The sequence below is a fragment of the Erpetoichthys calabaricus genome, chromosome 5, assembly GCF_900747795.2.
Source record: "Erpetoichthys calabaricus chromosome 5, fErpCal1.3, whole genome shotgun sequence".
NCBI lineage: Eukaryota > Metazoa > Chordata > Cladistia > Polypteriformes > Polypteridae > Erpetoichthys > Erpetoichthys calabaricus.
The window spans coordinates 26,995,661-27,017,137 of NC_041398.2; the positions used below are offsets into that span (position 1 = coordinate 26,995,661).

The window sequence follows — 21,477 nt, forward strand, 5'->3', positions numbered from 1 at the left end:
TTAACTAAGAGGTTTGGGATATGTATGATTTTATCATGGCAAAAAATACTGTACACTTAAAAAAGACATGCTATCTATGACAACGTTTTTTGTTTGTATACTGGAGGCCTGTCAGTATGCAACTAAAGTTGTAAAACCTCTCTGTAGACTGCATTTTTTGTGAAGACACTCTCACTGTTTGGTAGTAATTTCCCTTGATGTGGCCCATCTTTAACTTGCACCTTCACATCACTCGCCCGCTGAAAGTACTTAATAATAATATGTTCTTACGTATTATTTTGAGTGTGAGGGTTGGCTGTGATCGGGGCTAATATCCTATGCCTGGGCGGAAGGATTTGGGATTTCAGAATAATAATCCCGAAATGCGTAGGCTAAATCCGCCGCCTGTCACAATGAAGCAAATTTTCTCTTTAGAGGCATTTGTATAAGTTGGAAGTGAGATGAACTTTGAAATGTTTAAGTCATGAATGTATTTGTTGAAGACAGTTGTATAATGCGTAGGGTAAATCCGCCGCCTGCTGCGATGTTGGTGTTGGATGCGCAGAAGGCGACTGCGTATTCGGCTTCGGACGGACATTCGTCGGATGAAGCAAATTTTCTCTTTGGAGACATTTGTATAAGTTGGAAGTGAGACGAACTTTGAAATGTTTAAGTCATGAATGTTCCTGTTGAAAACAGTTGTATAATGCGTAGGCTAAATCCGCCGCCTGCTGCAATGTTGGGCTTGGATTTCGGTCTCGTAAGGTTTTTTGGGCAGTGGCGCAGAAGGCGATTGTGCATTCAGCTTCGGACTGACGTCAGTGAGTGCACAGAAGGCGACTGCGCATTCGGCTTCGGTCGGACGTGCGTGAGTGAGTGAGTGAGGAGGCAGGCGAATTATGTATTAAGATAATATAAGAATCTAAATAATTTTCAGAAAGGAAAAGGCAAATTATAAGATTAAATGTCAATAAAAACAGATGTATGGAAAAGTTCTTATGAAGTTAGACAATGCTGCCCCTTAAAGAAATAGACGGCACCAATCTTAATAAATAAATAATCAGATACCTTTTACCAAATTTTACAGCATTTATCCTTATTATTTTGAAATTTGTACGCAGTTAAAGATGTTTTCTACTATGGAACCAGTAAAATGCTAATAAAATACTCCTCCAGTCATGCCTTGTACTCCCCTTTACTGATTATCTCTCCAGACTGTCTAAATATTTTCATTTTCAGACTGTGTGCTTTTAAAGTATGCTTCTTAAGAATTACATTGGCCCCCAAAGGAGTCATGGTCCATTGGCAGTATTGGCACTGTAAGAGCCAATTTTAGAAACTTAAAGTTTTGAGTTAAACTCATATTAATGTTTGCTTTATTTGAATAGAATATAATTTCTTCTATAGTCATAGACAATGGTAAAGTCTTTTTTCTCCCTATAAGTTAGTAAGAGATAGAATCTTCTTGCTATAATTGAGAAACAGTGTGATATTAGGTTTAGTTGTGTTTAGAACATGTCCCAGTAATCAGGGACTTGAAAGACCCATTTTCAAGTTAGAAATGGGATAAGCATACAGTTTTCTGACCGCTTTGAAATGGTTCAGAAACGCTTTGAAATGGTTCAGAAACGCTTTGAAATGGTTCAGAAATTATAAGTGACTAGTAACGATTTAAGATGTAACAAGATTAAGCTTAGAACTAAATTTTTTCTTATTATAATTTTTCCTTTTTGCTATTTTTAATTTTCTTTTTTGTGTGAACTGTTTTACTTTCAAACTTAACTAAACTTATAAAAACGAAGATATTTTGTCTGTGGAATCATTTCTGCGCGTCAGGCTTTTGTTGAATCCCATTTTTTAAGTTGGAGCTGCTGAATTTTGGAAACTTTGGGAAAACGCAGCTACATTTTCGTCAGAAAACTTGCCATCTTGAAAGCCCCGAACTTGAACTGGAATCTACCATCCGAGGATAGAGGACGCTTCTTCTCCTGAGCTTGTCAACGAAAGAAAAAGAACTGAATCACCCTGAGGTACTGTGCTGTTATCTTCTATCTCTGCGCTATCGTAATGAAAGCAAGGTCGCCGCACCTGAACTTGAGAAGATTTTAAGAGACTGTGATATTGTAAAAGACTTTGTGGATGATCGCTTTTGCTTTTGCCTGAGTTTTGAAGCCTCTCTATAAGAAAGTAACTGCTTTGTTGGAACGTACCGATTGTGACGTTTGTTGCTGAGAAGTGAACCAGCTGTCATTCATTTGAGCTGCTGTCATGGCAATCAATGTCTAAGCATAATTCCAGTGAAATCAGTAGTGAATTGAGTACAGACTCGAAGCCAGAAAATGTAATCGGAGACCTTAAAGGTCACATAAGTCAGAGGAAAGATAAACTTTCTGTGCTTATAGCTGAAATAGAAAGTCTTAAAGATACTCCAGAAAATCATTCAGAAGTAGCTGAAAGACTTGAAAATTTTTACGAGACACACAGATAGAAGAGTTGAATCAAAGGCTAATATCAATGCTGAGCAAAGAAGGCGCGATTAAGAAACAGAAAACGACATTCGCTGAAAACTCTAAGAATTGGAACGAATTTATTACTGTTACAAAGCTATGGCTGAAAGATGCAAATAGACTGTTATCACATAAATCCGACGAGCAGCTAGTTAACCAGTTCGAAGATATGCAATTGCAAGAACGGAAACGCTCAAAGTCAAAGGAGCGAAAGGCTACTTTGCAATTAAAGCGCGCTTTAGATATTAAATATGACTCTTTAACCCAGAAAAGCGCTGCAGCAGCGTCATCACCTTCTACGGCAGTTTTGGTTGAACAATCGACACTTGATAGAATCCTACGAAGGTTGTATGAACTCAAGTCGGAAAGGCAGGAACGACAGAATCAAGCTGAATATCAGAAAGCAGTCATTGAAATGGCCAAATCGCTAACAACAAAACACAACTACTACTCCACCAGCTCCAGTTCAGCGTGTTGAAGTACCACACAGACAGGTCCCTTTATTTTCAGGTGACCCAATGACTTACACGAAATTTATCAGAGCCTTCAATCACGCTATAGGTAATGTACTAACAGACCCACAAGATAAATTAGATTATTTGATTCAATATACTAGAGGATCAGCTCAAGAAATGATTAATGGTTGTACACTATTGCCACCAGATGAAGGTTATAAAAAGGCTAGAGAACAACTTGAAAGTTACTATGGCAACCAAGCGTTTGTAGTAGACGCACACATAAGTAAAGCATTGAAGTGGCCTCAAATGAAACAAAAAGATGGGGAGGCCTTGAGAGACTATGCAACCTTTCTCAATAACTGTATGGACTCCATGACTAAAGCTAAAAATCGAGCAGCATTTAATAGCAATTTAAATATCCGTACTATACTTTCAAAGCTCCCATATTCTCTACAAAATAAGTGGGGGGATATAGCTTATGAAATTGAAGAAGAAGAAAAAAGAGAGATAGAAATTTGCGACTTAACTATCTTTTTACATAAACAGGCTAAGATATTTATGCATCATATTTACGGCAGCAAAGAGAAAAAGGAAAAGACTGACAATGTTAGGTCGTCTCCTCATAAGTATGGTCAGAGATCAGGAAGTACTTACACTACAAGTATAACTGATACTGCCGAAAAGGGAACTCAAGAAATCTCTGTCAAAAAGTCTGCTAATGATATATGTGCATTTAAAAAGCCTTGTGTATTCTGCAATGGCCAGCATACTCTTGCTGAATGTAGTAAAATCAAAGAACTGCCACATAAAGAAAGAATTGACTTTTTGAAATCTAAAGGTTTATGTTTTCGCTGTCTCAAACAGGGGCACCTTGGTAAGAACTGTAAAGAAAGAATGAAATGTCAGACATGTTCTTTTCAGCCCCCAGACATCCTGCACATCAAAAAAGACAGTGCAGCAACATCTAAAGCTGCAGCCAATGTGGTAACATCTACTGAAAAGGAAACAGAGACTGGAACTTGTGCCTTTACTGGGGCCGGAGAAGAGTGTGCGCTATAAGTAGTTCCTGTTAAGGTAAAATCTAAGAAAGGCGAAAGGTATGTAGAAACATATGCCTTTATAGACCAAGGCAGTACAGTAACAATTTGCACTGAAAGGCTCCAGAAACAATTAAATCTTCAAGGGAGAAGTATTTCTCAAAACTATGAATAACTATGATGATGATTCAAAAGTGCTAACACAAAGTTCTGTCTTATCAGATTTACAAGTCTGTGTTCTCAATGATGATGAATATATTAATTTGCCAAAGGTCTTTACAAAGGTCTCCATTCCATTGGACAGAGAAAATATTCCACTACAAGAAGATATCGATAAGTGGGCATATCTTAAAGAGGTACGTCTAACTTGTATTGACTCTGAAGTTGATCTTTTAATAGGAATGAACTATCCAGAAATCCTCGAGCAGTCACGATTCATACCTAGTCAAGGAGGTGGACCCTATGCTACGAAGATTGCACTTGGATGGGTGGACGGCGGACCATACAAAGAGATAGACGACCTCACAAAACAAAGTGGTAAGATGCCCAAACATTCAATTAATCGTGTGTCAATAACAGAGATTGAGGATATGTTGCTGCAACAGTATAACACAGATTTTCCAGAACGCAGCTGTGAAGAAAAGGAGGAGATGTCACAGGAGGACATCAAGTTCATGCGCATAGCCTCAGAATCTGCAAGTCTGAACAGCCGAAGACTCCAGAGATACATTTCCTGAGGAAGCTGTTAACACCGTTCTCAATAACTTCTACGTGGATGACTGCTTAAGGTCAGTGACAACAGAAGAACAAGCTATAAAGCTGGCAAAGGACCTCCAAGCTCTATGCCTCAAAGGGGGTTTTCACTTGACTAAGTGGGTGAGTAACAACAGAGAAGTTTTATTGTCTATACCAGAAGAAGACAGAGCTCATGAACAAAAGGACTTAGACTTGAGCCACAGTCTCCTTCCCACAGAGCGTGCCCTGGGTGTCCAGTGGTGCACACAAACGGACAGTTTCAAATTTCAGATTAAGTTACAAAACAAGCCCGCTACAAGGCGTGGTATTCTGTCTGTTAGCTCAGTTTATGATCCACTTGGTTTTCTAGCACCAGCCCTACTGCCAGCAAAACTTATTCTAAGAGACTTATGCAAATAGAAATTTGGGTGGGATGAAGAAGTAGAAGTCAAACACATTCAGAAATGGAAAAAATGGATGGATGATTTGCAGTTACTTACAGACTATAAAGTGAACAGATGCTTCAAACCTACCGGGTTTGGAACCATAAAGACAGCACAAATGCACCATTTGGCAGATGCTAGTGAAGATGGATATGGCACTGTCACTTACCTTGTCTTAACCAATGAAGAGGGCAAAAAGCATTGTTAATTCCTGATGGGCAAGTCAAGAGTTGCACCATTGAAGCAGGTCACGATTCCAAGATTGGAGCTGACTGCAGCCGTTGTGGCAGTTCAAATGGACAAAATGCTTAAAGGTGAGCTTCAAATGCCCTTAGAAGAATCTACATTTTGGACTGACAGCACCACGGTGCTAAAATACATTTCAAATGAAAGCACTCGGTTCAATACCTTTGTTGCCAACAGAATCTCCGTGATCAGAGATCATTCACAGCCTTCACAGTGGAGGTATGTCACATCTGCCCTAAAACCGGCTGATCAAGCATCCAGAGGGCTAAGCATAGAAAACTTTCTCAAAAGCACCACATGGTCGCAAGGTCCAAGTTTCTTATTGAAGCCCGAACGGGAGTGGCCAAAAAGACCAGATCAACCAAACGATTCACTCACTGAAGATGATCCAGAAGTTAAAACTTGTGCAGTTAACATGACAAAAATAGAGGAAGCAACCGAGCCCATCAACAAACTAATCACCTATTTTTCAGAATGGCATCGCTTGAAGAAAGCAATGGCTTGGATCCTCAAGTTTAAAGACTTAATGCTGAACTTAAGAAATAAAAGAAAAACATTCCAACTAGAAGTCAGTCAGACTAAAAGTAATCCAGAAGAACAAAAATCACTCATTGCAAAGCACATGAAAAAGAATAAACTGACTTTAAAATCAAATCCAATTTCTCTAGACGATTTAGTTAAAGCCAAAACAGAGCTTATCCGCCTCAGTCAACAGCAAGAATTACCAGAAGAATTAAAGGCTTTAAAGAAAAAGACTTGTGTTAAAAAGAACAGTCAAATCTATAAACTGGGTGGCACGGTGGCGCAGTGGGTAGCGCTGCTGCCTCGCAGTTGGGAGACCTGGGGACCTGGGTTCGATTCCCGGGTCCTCCCTGCGTGGAGTTTGCATGTTCTCCCCGTGTCTGCGTGGGTTTCCTCCGGGCGCTCCGGTTTCTATCCAAAGACATGCAGGTTAGGTGGATTGGCGATTCTAAATTGGCCCTAGTGTGTGCTTGGTGTGTTTGTGTGTGTCCTGCGGTGGGTTGGCGCCCTGCCCAGGATTGTTTCCTGCCTTGTGCCCTGTGTTGGCTGGGATTGGCTCCAGCAGACCCCCGTGACCCTGTGTTCGGATTCAGCGGGTTGGATAATGGATGGATGGAAATCTATAAACTTGACCCAAACGATTTGGAACCACTCACACCCAATCACTTGTTGTTACTGAAGACAAAACCTAAATTACCACCAGAACTCGTTTCAGAAAATGAACCATACCCAAGAAGACGCTGGAAACAAATTCAATACATGACTGATTTGTTTTGGAAAAGATGGACTAAAGAGTATTTGCCAATACTTCAAGAACATCAAAAATGTCTTGCACCAAGAAGAAATTTTGAACCAGGGGATGTTGTTTTAATTGTAGATAAAGCTACACCTCGCAATTCCTGGGTAATGGGTCAAGTCATCAAGACAATGCCAGATGCCAAAGGTGCAGTCAGAAGAGTTTGTGTGCAGACCAAAACCAGCACACTGGACAGACCCATGAACAAACTGTGCCTGCTTCAAGAAACAGCCAATGTTTGAAATATGAAATTTTTAAAATGTTTGTTTGCAGTGTAATTGCTAGTGATTTGAAAACAATAGTTAATATAAAGTTAACTGGCTCATATTGAAGTAAAGTATAGTAATTGTCTCTGCTCCTGCATAGCCAATTAGGGGCCAGAAATGTAAGAGCCAATTTTAGAAACTTAAAGTTTTGAGTTAAACTCATATTAATGTTTGCTTTATTTGAATAGAATATAATTTCTTCTATAGTCATAGACAATGGTAAAGTCTTTTTTCTCCCTATAAGTTAGTAAGAGATAGAATCTTCTTGCTATAATTGAGAAACAGTGTGATATTAGGTTTAGTTGTGTTTAGAACATGTCCCAGTAATCAGGGACTTGAAAGACCCATTTTCAAGTTAGAAATGGGATAAGCATACAGTTTTCTGACCGCTTTGAAATGGTTCAGAAATTATAAGTGACTAGTAACGATTTAAGATGTAACAAGATTAAGCTTAGAACTAAATTTTTTCTTATTATAATTTTTCCTTTTTGCTATTTTTAATTTTCTTTTTTGTGTGAACTGTTTTACTTTCAAACTTAACTAAACTTATAAAAACGAAGATATTTTGTCTGTGGAATCATTTCTGCGCGTCAGGCTTTTGTTGAATCCCATTTTTTAAGTTGGAGCTGCTGAATTTTGGAAACTTTGGGAAAACGCAGCTACAGGCACAATCCCAAATTTTTAGATATGCTCATTTAAGGTGTAGTTACACATCTAGGTATGGCTAGTCTTTTTGGAGGTCTGTTTTAAGGTATACCCAGGTGCTTGTGGAGCATTTTGAATGTTGTCATACTGTTGTCACAATGTAGTGCCTGGTCATGTTGGGGTTTTTCATACTCAGAAAAAATGTTTAATTTGCAGGTCCCTGCCAACAGGACAGCCAAGAATCCTGCTGACTACACCACTGTAAGAACATTACAGAAAGTGTTAGGGCATTGGGGCACCCTTAGGCCACCCAATATAACCAAAAAGCTGAAAATTCAAAGAAAATGTATGTAAAATGCAAAGCAAATCTTCTTTAGACATTAGTCTCATTTAGTGGACTGCCCAAGATAACTGCAGTTATATGGCAAATGGGGAGAAAGAGGCAGGTCCAGGTAGAAGGGACCAGAAGTGACGTTGGAGAAGGAGAGCTGTCAATCTTCTTGTTTGCTAAAGAAGGAAAAGAGAGACCATTATCACACAGTGCCAATCCCTGGATTAGCAGAGAACAACCAACATCAAAGCCCTTAAAATGTCCCCTTTGCACACACAACAATGTTTATGTACTCACTTTTCATTTCTCTTTGTAGAATGGAGAAAAGCTGTTGTTATTTCCACCCTGCTGTCGACTCCACTACCTTGGTCCAGGAAGATTACAACCCCACAAGACCATGGATCTGGTGTCATTTGGGCAGAAAACAAGGCAGAGAGAGAACTGAGTTTTTGCAGCATGATAACATACATTTAATGCTAGAGGGCACCAAAGCATAAAAGATTATTCTGTTATTTGACAAAAATAGTGTGTCAATTAAATGGGGTCTCCTGGCTTGAACCCCAACACACCTCTTTCTTTTCATACAGTGCATTGACAAAAATGAACTCTGAAGGCAAATTAATTAAAAAGTATGAGGCAGTGCTACAGAGTTATTGTCTGCATGTTTTATTTATGCCCCTGTTGGCTTTCTTTTTTTTCAAGTGTTATTCCATATCCTAAATCTATGTTCTTTGGGAGATTTGTGAATCTGAATTGGCCTTGTGTAAGTGAGTATTTGTGTGAGCATGTCATACATACATTTTGGAAGACTAGTGGCCACAACAGTTACCGCGTGTTTAAATTGTTTATTTGTTATTACATCAACAAGCTGCTGGGTGATTCCCATTACAGATTCAATGTGTGGCACTGGGTGAGTCACTCATCTGCACTGGGCTCCACTTTCTAAAAAAAATAGGAGAGACATTTTACTATAGTGACTAGTAAGTTGCATTACATGACCAACAGCCACTAATTAAAATTAAATAAAATACCACTACCAACACACATATTTCTAGCAATAATGAAATACTAACTTAACTATAGCTGAACACAAAAAAATATTTTTAATTTCAGAATATTTGACACATGCAATTTATATATTAAGTAAAGACAAAAAAGTCTCAGTGTTCTGTTAAAGTGCTTCTTTAGAAGAAGCCAGTGGTTGTGTAGTGAGAACTCTTTTAGCATCTTCAAACTCTCACATACCCTGTTTGAGTCTGTGTAGCCTGCATCTCTTGCTGTTGGTGTTCATCACATTTCTTTGTTCTTTGCCTTTGCACAATTATGCCACATTGTGTGTCACTGATGTTGATGGCTAATGTGTGAGGCATATAGTATGTGTTAAATGTGATGACTTCTTTCACTTTTCCTTGATGAGCTTTTGTTCATTATGTTCTATTTCATTACCATCACATATGCTACCTCACTCGGCTATCCACAATTCTTAACTCAGCAGTCAAGTTACAGTTTCATCTAAAGTTATTTTATTTGTTTAAATAGAAAATATTTCAAAGCTTAAAATATAATTAAAAATTACTGAAGTTTCTACATAGGATAAAATAAAATTATATATGTAAGTAGATTAGTACTAGAACCACTTCATATTTTTTCAGTACTGTATCCACCAAGTGCTTCAAATCATTTTGTTCTCACTAATGGCCCATCAGCTCGGCATCTTGATAATGCCCCCTTATTTTCGTATCACCATAAACTGTAAGGCTTTCTCCCACCACAGGAACTTTGTTTTCTTTAACCAATGAGTTCCAGGTGCTATCTTCTTGGAGCTCTTAAATTAATTTTTAAGATGAAATACAGTAAAGTATGTATATTACATTATACAGATACATTTTTAACTTAATTTAAATAATGTATACTGTTATTACTTAAACGTCTGGGCACAGTGGACCGTGCTAGCGATGAGCTGGCGCCCCGTTCAGGAATTGTTCCTGCCTTGCACTCTATTCTTGCTGGGGCTGATGTGACCCTGGGTGAATAGATGGATGGAATAGTTAAACATGTACTATGAAGATATTTCAATGTTCCTTAAAGGTTTTGAAGAATCGGCATTCTAAGCATATAGATGGCTTGACTTTTATTAAAGAGCTGACTGTGTGGCGATTGGTTACTTGGAGAAAGAAAAGGAAGGACAGGAATTGGAGGTTAGTACGTTTGAAAGAGACAGTACTGCTGCAATAAATTATTTCATTGAGGGTCGCGCACGGCACAGCAAGCATCTTGAGGGAGGCAGGAACATTCTCTGGACAGGGCGCCAGCACGTCACTATCACTGTGCTACCATTTTTCCATGTTTAATACATGGTTTAATTCATTTCATCATGAAAATTATATCAAGCATACATCTTAGTATTTAAATTGTTCAGACAGCTGTAATATCATGAATGTAATGTATTCTGTGTCCTGTCGGTGAGAAAGTCCGTTTAAGAAGCAAGTAATGATTCACACACATAGAGCACATACTGTAGAAGAACACATAGAATAGCATTTAACGTGCTACTTTAGTTATGATGGGATTTGAGAAACTAGTAAATCAAAAGATTTTAAGATGAAGTTTAATGACAAAATAAACTACGTGATTAAAATGGAAATTTCAAGATTAAAGTTGACATTTCGAGCTTTTTTTCCACTGTGTCCCTATATTTTTTTCTTTTCTCTGTACCCTAATAATCTTTCATTTGACACTCAGACGGTGGGCTACGACTCGCCTTTTCACGGCGACTTTGGTATTTGGCAACTGCTTAAATTCACAAATAGTAAATTTTTCATTACCTCCACTTGGCATTAGCTGAAATTCTTCTTTTTTCTCCGTGCTTTTGCCATTATCTTTTCACAGAACGCAAAACATAAGGGGCTATTTATATTGATTTGCATATTCAAAGAGGCATAATTCTGGGAGGAGTCTAGGAGGGGCGGTAGGCACGTGCACGAGTGTTACATTTCATGCAGACCGGGATTTATGTAGTGGAAGTGAGTGGAAGTTGGCTTATGCATGGTTTTGTGCATCTGAATGTTTTTTCTATGTATGCAAATTTCGACTTTTGTCCATATGCCATGTTTTAGTGTGAATTCTATGCACTCCGTTATGCATAAGGCCCCAGGAAATTAAATACAAAATAAATGCAAAAACAAAAGCCAGCAATCAGTCTGTTATGAAATGGTGTTTCCTCCAAGGCAAAATGGGCAGGGCCTCAAAAACAACATAGGAAGCTGGTTAGAAACCTACGTGGTCTAACCAGCACAGGCAACACCGACTTCAGCCAGTCCTCAAAGCATGTGCTGCCTGCTGCTGAAGCAGGCCCAAAATGAGGAGTTGGCAAAAACAACTGTAATTGTTTGAAAGTAAAGCAAAAACCACACAAAAGGAAGAATAACCCTCAACTTGTATTTAAAGAGCAAACAAAGAATCTTTAACAATTAAGGTTTTGTTTGCAAAAAATATAAAAATATAAAGAAAAGTTCAAAAGAGCAGAAAAGAAATGCAAAGGAGTTGCCTAAAGGCAATCAACGGAAAACAAATTCCAAATCACAGTCTAGTAATCGAAATCCTTAATACGAAGAAAAAAATACAGTGGAACCTGGGTTTGCGAGTAACTTGGTTTATGAGTGTTTTGCAAGACGAGCTAAAATTTTTAATAAATTTTGACTTGATAAACGAGCGAGGTCTTGCAATACGAGTAGTATGTAAATTCTTTGTCTGCTGAGCGTCATGTGATCACAACTGAGCTGATGGTTCTTCTCTCTCTCTCTCTCGCTGCGGGATTGTGGGCAATCGTCTCCTATTCTCTGTCTGAGTCGGCGTGCCTCACTCATATAGTCAACATCCGTACGAGCGTATACTGTTTACTACAGCATTGTGACTGTGTGTGTGTGTGTGTGTGCGTGTGCGTGTGTGCTGTGACGTGCGAGTCCCCGTCTTGCACCCCAAAACACGAAGCTGAGTCTCAGTACTTTAGCAACACCAGCTTTATTCAGCTTGAAACAGCAACAGTGGGGTTATTTATTGTAGCAGGATCTGCTACTCTCCTATACACAGACACAGCAGTCTGTCAGGGTTTGGGCTAGGTTAGTGGCCAAGTAATACTGTGCCCTGCAGTTATAATTTTCCTTGTATCACCCATCAACGGCAGGCGCTGATAGCATGACCGTGATCTTTTCGGATTCAATTTTATGGCGAACTGCTACAGCACTGGGAGACTGCGATTGCTTTGGGACGCTCTTCCGCGTGTCGTCCCGTTGGGTGGAATCCCAAAAGAAACTCACTCACACCAGCCATGATTCTTTTCAAAGGTAAAGTGCAAGTTAATTTGTTTTATGTATTTTTACTTTATATTTTGTATTAATCATTTTTATATGAATAGTTTTGGGTTGTGGAACGAATCATCTGAGTTTCCATTATTTCTTATGGGGAAATTCACTCTGATACACGAGTGCTTTGGACTGCGAGCACGTTTCCGGAAAGAATTATGCTCGCAAACCGAGGTTCCACTGTAATTAAAAAAAGTACAAAAAAAACAGAAAATCCAACACCAAAGACAGTAATGTTTAAATGACAAATGGTTCCCACAGCTGAATGTTCTTAGCCAGTTTAAACAGCTTGAGAGAATTCTCAGAAGTGGTAATGTTGGAGTGGTCTCAGTTATTAGGGCTCCACTCACAAATAACATGGAACAGAACTACAGTAATCCCTCGCTACTTCGCGGCTCACTTTTCGCGGATTCACGACTTCGCGGGTTTTTAAATACAAGTGATTGCCCGCCTATCGTGGAAGTTATGTTCCAGACCCATCAGCAACAGGAGAAAATCCGCGATATAGAAAGACCATATAAATAAACATTTTTATAGTTTAAGCCTTAAAATACCCATCCCACATGCTTTAAACACATGTAAACTTATAAAACACACTTTGTTAACACATATGATATGTGGATGACGGGCTAAGGATATGAGTAACATCTCACTATTATAAAACATTTTAACTTCACGCAAGACAAGACAGTGAGACAGGAAAATTGGTGATGTACAGGCTTAAAATTATTGACATGCAGAGCGACAAGCAGCACAAAGCCAGCACAAAGTCCACTTCTCCTTAGTAGTGATGCGTCGTTCGCGAACGAGCCGGCTCTAAGAGCCGATGCTTTGAAGCGAACGAGAGGAGCCGATGCCCGTCGAGCAGAGCCGAAGCTTCAGCGGCTCCTGCTCAGCTCTGCTGAAAATCCATTCGGCAGGGGCGGGACTTTATTTATATGGACACACAGAACACTGGCTCATAATGCCGGCGCGTTCACGAACGACACATCGGACTAGGATCGTACCATTATGTGAAAGAAGAAAGGGGGGCAGACGCTCCGAAGACAGCGAGTGTTGGTACAGGCCATGTACGGTCTGTGTACCTGTCGCTGCGACAGACGAGGAGCCAGATTTAAATGCAAGTGCATCGTGAAGAAAAAAAGAAGAGTGAAGAATTGAGTGAAAGCCGAAAAAAAAGCAGCATCTGGCTGCATTTCAGTGATAATGGAGACTGCAAAGCTAAGTGCAGAATTTGTAATATGAAAATATCCGTTAGAGCAGGGTCAACAACAAACCTGCACATACATATAAGAACCACCCACCCATCCATGCAACTGGAGGAGAGCGTGCCCTCTCTCCTGCCATCCACTGACCCTGGAAAAGAGCCAAGTACTTCTGCTGCAGCATCCACTGTCTTACCAAAAACTGCAGGTATAACACGGTCTTCAGTTCAAACCAAAATAAGCACATTTATTCCAAAACAAATGATGCCAAACAAACAAATAACTGTAGATGAGGAGCTGGCTAAAATGATAGCTAGCGACTTTTAACCATTTTCCATTGTGGAGGACAGAGGATTTACAACTTTTGTACAGGCCTTAACCCCCATGTATGTTCTCCCTAGCAGAAAAACTTTGTCCCAAACAATTATTCCATAACTATATATCTGAGGATGGAGTACAACACTGTGCTTTCAGAAACCACTGCTCTGGAAAAAAAGTAGCATTTAATAACAAAAGAGCTGTGGATGAGGCATTTCAAAGAATAAGTGCAGCAGCTGCAAGATGCAACCCCAGCAGCCTGTCTGCTCCTCCATCAGAGGGCCAAGAGGAAGAAATTGGAGTAGGGCCGTGTTCACAGGAACCACAAGCTTCTGCTGTGTGGAGGCTCTTTGATGAAAGAGCAACAGGAGACACTGCAAGGAGAAATCCCACAGCTGATGCTATGCTGGAGTTGAGGTCCTACCTTGAGGAGCCCCTCATCCAAAGAGCTGAAGACCCATTGAGCTGGTGGGAGGCCAAGGCTGCAGTCTACCCACGCCTGGTTAAGGCAATGGTAGGAATAATTTGCATTGTCGCTACATCGGTCCCCTCAGAAAGAGTCTTCTCAAAAACAGGACAAATAATCACGGAGAGGAGAAATCGCATCAGCCCATCTAAGCTGTGGCATCTGGCATTTCTGAATGCCAACCTGGCCTAAAAACTTTTATTCAAAGAGTCATAGTGTGGTGTTGTTGTTGAGTTTGGCCTTTATTTAATTTGTTTGTTGTGTTTGCTGTGGTTTTGTGTTAAGTTGTTCATTTAAAGCTTTTATTAAAATGTTAAACAATAGTAACTGTGTATTTATTGTAATGAAAAAATGCATAAAATACGTAATGTCTGAAAACAATGAATAAGAAATTGCTTAGGCTATACACAAACCATTCATAATTGCTTAATTAGGCTAAAATATAAGCATCCAAGTGATACTAAAGGAAGAGCCATTCGGGAGCCGTAAGAGCCGGCTCTTTAAAGGGAGCCGATCCAAAAGAGCTGAAGCTTTGAAAAGAGCCGGAGTTCCCATCACTACTCCTTAGCGTTCATTCAGCTCCCCACCCCCTTGACAATGCGAAGTGGCAGGAGCGTACTGTGCTTCCGGGGAGGGGGGGTTTGAGCGAAGGTGCGTTCAGCTCTCACACACACACACACACACACACGCTCCTCCTTCCGAACGTGCAGAGCGACAAGCAGGCATTTTGGCAGAAGCAGCACAAAGTCCATTTCTGCTCAGCGTGAGTTTAGCTGCCCCCCTTCACAAAGCGAGTGCAGACACATTGACGTCTGATCGCTGCGTGCAGTGTGCAGTGTTGGTCTGAGGTGTTTAAGAATGTAGAAAGTGTTTAAGAGCATAGGAAGTGTTTATAAGAGCGTGGGAAAGGATAACAAGAAAGTGAGAAAGGTTTATAAGAGTGTGGGAAGGGTTTATAAAGCCCTAAAATATGTATAAATAATAAAATAAATATAGGTCGCTACTTCGCGGATTTTCACCTATCGCGGGGGGGGTTGAGGGGGCTCTGGAACGTAAACCCCGCGATAGGTGAGGGATTACTGTACATTTAAAGGAAAAGTACGCAATTATAAAAATCACATTTGAAAGCAACAAAAATAACATAGATACATTAAATGTATTAATTTAAATCAAACAAGAACAATGATAAAACATAAAACACATAATTTCAACCAGATATATAACATGGTTGCAATATTAACTGTAGTCTCTTCATATACAAAGCTGCATCATTAGGTGTCCCCAGCCTCCTAGGCTCTATATAAAGGGGACTGGGCAGAAAACAAAGAAAACTAATACATATAACATAATACATAACTGTAGAATAATCAGTTAACAGCATATTACATTAATTAAACATAAAAAAGAATGTAATCAAAAGGAGAATTAATACCCTAATTTGCAAAATAATATATCAAAAAGAACAAAAAGATGAAATACACTAAAAACACACTTGAGCCAGAGTAGAGATCATTGCAGAAATATAAAACTAACATGCAACCTTTATAAGTAAAGTTTAGACACTGCCATATTCTGGGACAGACCCAGGAAGGTGGGGCCCCTGAGTATGAACCATTGTACAGCCCACAATGGAGTTATGAGGGAACCACAGAAATCACAAAAAAATCTAGCATATACTGTAATATCAAAGGTTGGGAATTGACTAAATTTCCAAGGCACTACACAAGAGCAGTAAGTGGCTTCAAAAACAGAAACAGCATCAGAGATTGTAGTGATATACACAGAGAGGTAAGGGGTATGCAATGGCAAAGTGTGGAATTACAGTAATCCCTCCTCCATCGCGGGGGTTGCGTTCCAGAGCCACCTGCGAAATAAGAAAATCCGCGAAGTAGAAACCATATGTTTATATGGTTATTTTTATATTGTCATTCTTGGGTCACAGATTTGCGCAGAAACACAGGAGGTTGTAGAGAGACAGGAACGTTATTCAAACACTGCAAACAAACATTTGTCTCTTTTTCAAAAGTTTAAACTGTGCTCCATGACAAGACAGAGATGACAGTTCTGTCTCACAATTAAAAGAATGTAAACATATCTTCCTCTTCAAAGGAGTGTGCGTCAGGAGAGAGAGGAAAGCAAACAAATCAATAGGGCTGTTTGGCTTTTAAGTATGCGAAGCACCGCCGGTACAAAGCTGTTGAAGGTCACACCCCCTCTGTCAGGAGCAGGGAGAGAGAGACAGAGAGAGAGACAGAGAAAAACAAAGTCAAAAATCAATACGTGCCCTTTGAGCTTTTAAAGTATGCGAAGCACCGTGCAGCATGTCGCTTCATGAAGCAGCTGCACAGAAGGTAGCCAATGTGAAGATAATCTTTCAGCATTTTTAGACGAGCGTCCGTATCGTCTAGGTGTGCGAACAGCCCCCCTGCTCACACCCCCTACGTCAGGATCAGAGAAAGTCAGCGCAAGAGAGAGAGAAAAGTAAACTGGGTAGCTTCTCAGCCATCTGCCAATAGCGTCCCTTGTATGAAATCAACTTGGCAAACCAACTGAGGAAGCATGTACCAGAAATTAAAAGACCCATTGTCCTCAGAAATCCGCGAACCAGCAAAAAATCCGCGATATATATTTAAATATGCTTACATATAAAATCCGCGATATATATTTAAATATGCTTGCATATGAAATCCGCAATAGAGTGAAGCCGCGAAAGGCGAAGCGCGATATAGCGAGGGATCGCTGTATACTTCATAGTCCGATCCTTACGCTACTAATTTTGAGAGAGAGACACAAAGAGAAGAAGAGAGGAACATGAAAATATTTAAAATTATTCTGGCACCTAATTATTTCCACAATATCAGTTTACTTTCTTTTTATTTTGTGCCCAATGGGTTTGGGCATTCAAGAACAGACATATTGCATGCCCTGGCAGGCTATAAGTCGGAACTAATGGTGGAAAATCTGCTGTCTTACTGTTATCTTTAAAAGAAGAAAAGGCTAATGAGTAAACCCTATAGAAATTTGGAGTATGAAATCCTAATCTGCTGCACCCAGATTTGTTCCTGCAACAGCACTGCCACCAAGAAATATAGGCTCTTGCCTTTCACCAGCGGAGTAGAGAGAAAAAGCCTGCTACATGAGCTAAAGCTAGTCTTTCATATTGGTTGAGGCCAGGTTCGCTTCACAGCGATGGCTGAACACAAAGAGAAGCAATCTAACGGTTATAAGAAATGTTCTACTGGCATAGAGCAAAATGCCAGAGGTTGCCTTTGAAAGTGGGAGAGGCCACTGCTTCTCATTGGACAGGTACCGTCCGCTCAAAAAAAAACAGAAGGAAAAGAAAGAGACCAGTACTCTAGGCCAGAACCATGATGTCTAGTCTATCAGACAACATACAGGAAACAGGCAATACACAAGACAGCAGTAATCAACAGTGAACTACTGAAGCTGAATGTGTACATCGCTGCACTCCAAGAGATCTGGCTGTTAGACTCTGGCACTCTACGTGAAAAAAACTTGAAAGAGTGTAGAGGGAACCACGAAATATGGTGTTAGCTTTTGCCATCAGGCAAACACACTATGGAGAATAACAGAGTATTGTGTGAATGGCAGAAACAGAATTTTATTCTTGCGACTACACACAATAGATGGTCCTGTCAGCCTCATCAGTGTATATGCCCCCACTCGCTACTCTCAACCGGAAAGTTAAGGATGAGTTCTACAATCAGCTCCAAAGAGCCATTGAGAGTATCCCAGCCAGGAGCAGTTGTTGCTACAGGGAAACTTTATTGTCAGAGTGGGACTGGATCATGAATCCTAGCCAAGCTTCCTTAGATAGTTGGAGTTGGCTGAATTAACAAAAACAGGGTGAGTTCTGCACACTTCACAACCAGTGCATTAACCAACAACCCTTCTTCCAGACAAAGCCATAACAAAAAGGTCTACTGGACAAATCCTTGCTCTAAGTACTGGCATCAGCTTAAAGTTATAACTTGTAGTGCTTAGGTTGGATGTGAGCACTGAAATGGAAGACCTACTTGAAAGCTGACCTGTGAGTTTACAGTGCTCATTTCTCCATGGAAGTGTACTTTCAGCTGAAGAGAAAAAGAAAATGTGCTCCTGCTCACCCATTATTGAAGCCAACTGCAGTTCCAAACATATTTGAAATGTAGCGCTCATGGTGAATGTCACTGCTTCACATTGCAGTTACTTGACTCATACTTCAGTGATTGTAATATGACTCACAGTCAAAAAAGGTAGTCTGCATTGTTTAAGTTTGCAAGAACTTTTTTATACTGTTCATATTGTCAAATGGTAATTCCATCTCTAGTTGAGGGCAATTATTTACTACCTTTCCTTTCACCCTCAGGGTAGAAGAATGTCAACGTCAGGAACAGTAGTATCAACTCCGCTTCCGACCACTTGAACTGGACTGGCATAAAAAGATGTCAAAAAAAGGAAGGCAGTCTCATCTTGGACTTACTTGTGTCTAGAAAGACATACTGTGCAGTGCTGGCTGTATTAGATTGCTTTGTTGACTTTTTTTCCATTTTCCATCCAAAGTCCCAGATCTTTATTGTTGTCTGCTCTCTTATTTTATAGTTTATATAGAGAGAAATCCTACATTTACTTGTTCTTATCATATTTAGTACACTTAATATTAGACATTTTAAAATTTTTATTTAAATAATTTTCTCATGTGCAAATTTTACTTTTACTTAATTTCCAGAAAGACATCTCTACGTTCTACGTTCACACATGTATGGCTGTTTTATACAAAACTGGCCTCACCTGCTTCCTCCAAATGATGCAGGACACCACTTGCACTGTTTTCCACTTTAATTTGGCAGTAAAGTCTACACTAAAAGTAAAATGCATCCTTTCTGCATTGTTTTAACCTCCTTTATTTCCTTACAAAAAAGGAATGGATTGTTTGATTTTCATTTCTGGCTGCATTTCTCAATAACATGGAAGATGGCAAATGTTAGCACAGCTACTCAGGGATTCAGTGTTCTAGGTTGCATGTCTCTCTCAGACTAGTGACAGTACTATATTAGTATTAGACAATGAATACAGGTACAACACCACCTAATTTAATCAACATCAGATGATAGGAAAAATACACATTAGACCTGTTCTTATAGTTTGCAGCAGATAAGGCTGTAAATACTCAAAGAACAATTTTCCTGCTATATCCTCAAATAATAATAATAATTCATTACATTTATATAGCGCTTTTCTCAGTACTCAGAGCGCTATCCACACAGGGAGGAACCGGGAAGCGAACCCACAATCTTCCCCAGTCTCCTGACTGCAAAGCAGCAGCACTACCACTGCGCCACCTGTGAGGACTGGTAAGTTAGCTGACAACTCTCAAATGGTCTTGTATGGATTTTGGAGTGGGTTTGTGAGTGATTAGGCCCTGGAATGGACAGACACACTATCCAAGTCTGATTATTGCATTGTGCATGATGATGTCCAAATAGGGCTTAGTCCCAATGACCCTGAATGGGATCAAATACACCTGAGAATGTTATGTTAACCAATGCTGATTTAAACTCATCCACCTTTGCCAGCTCTACTTCCTGCATCCTCACCATTCATCTGACCTCCCCATCATTCTCACACATGTATTATGTCTTGTTCCTACTGACCTTCATTCCTCTCCTCTCCAGAGCATATCTCCACCTCTCCAGGGTCTCCTCAACCTACTTCCTACTCTTGCTACAGATGTCATCCGCAAACATTATACTCCACAAGGACTCCTGTGTAATCTCCTATGTCAAACTGTCTATCCTCATTACAAATAAGAAAGGGCTCAGAGCCGATCCCTGATGTAATCCCACCTCCACCTTAAACATCTCCATCACTCCTACTGCAGACCTCACCACCGTCACACTTTCCTCATACATATCCTGTACCACTGTTACATACTTCTCTGCCACTCCCAACTTCCTCATACAATACCACAACTCCTAGGCACTCTGTCAAATGCTTGTTCTAAGTCCACAAAGACGCAATGTAACTCCTTCTGGCCTTCTCTATACTTCTCCTGCGACACCTTCAGAGCAAACTTCACATCTGTGGTGCTTTTTCCCAGCATGAAACCATCCTGCTGCTCACTAATCATCACCTCCCTTCTTAACTTAGCTTCCACAATTCTTTCCCATAACTGCATGCTGTGGCTGATCAATTTTATCCCCCTGTAGTTACTACAGTTCTGTACATCACCCTTATTTATAAAAATCAGTAGTACATTTCTTCTCCACTCCTCAGACATCTTCTCACTTTCCAAGAGTGCATTAAAGAATCTAGTTAAAACCTCCACTGCCATCTCTCCTAAACACTCCATGCTTCCACATGCACGTCAACTGGACCAACAACCTTCCCATTCTTCATCCTCTTCATCCTTTTCATAGCTGTTCTTATTTCCTCCTTGCTAATCCATTAGACTTCCTGGTTCACTATCTCCAAACCTTCACACCTTCAATTTCCAGCTTCATAATCACACTCTTTTCACCTCCAAAACACTCTTGACATACTGTTCCTTCAAGAAAACCCCTACACCATTTCTCCTCCTATCCACACCATGATAGGACAATTTGAACCCACCTTTGATCCACATGGCCTTACTCCCCTTCCATTTAGTCTCTTGCACACACAATATATCAACCTTCCTTCTCTCCATCATATGAGTTAACTCTCTCCATTTACCAGTCATACTGCCAACATTCAAAGTTCCTACCCCCACTTCCACTCTCCTTACCTTCCTTCTCTCCTCTTGCTTCTGGACACACCTTCCCCATCTTCTTCTCCTTCAGCCAATAGTAGCCCAATATCACAGTACTGATGGCGGCCATTGTTAACCTGGTCCTCGACCAGTCCGGTATGGAAATCTGTATTGTTGTCTGCATAATTTCCCATTGGGATTAATAAAGTATCTATCTATCTATCTATCTATTGATCTGGCAAAATTTTACACAGGATGTCCTCTCCCCATTTATCCAGGCTTGGGAGCGGCATGAAGAAACACACTGGATTGTGCATCCCTTGTGGCTGGGTTACATGTACAGTGCCTGCTGACTTATTAAATATGAGAGAAGACTGAAGGGCAATGCAAATGCACAGGTTCTCATGTTTCTAAAAAATAACCGGATCCGTT

The 21,477-nt window shown here is 40.1% G+C and overlaps 1 long non-coding RNA gene across 1 annotated transcript in view; it reads right to left on the minus strand.

Annotated features, from left to right (window-relative positions):
- The window catches only part of LOC127527784 (uncharacterized), a 39,293-nt gene extending 18,069 nt beyond the window's left edge, over positions 1-21,224 (minus strand). The window contains exon 1 of the long non-coding RNA XR_007934905.1: positions 21,082-21,224. This is a non-coding gene — a long non-coding RNA (uncharacterized LOC127527784). The remainder of the gene's footprint in view (positions 1-21,081) is intronic.
- Positions 21,225-21,477: the final 253 nt, after the last annotated feature.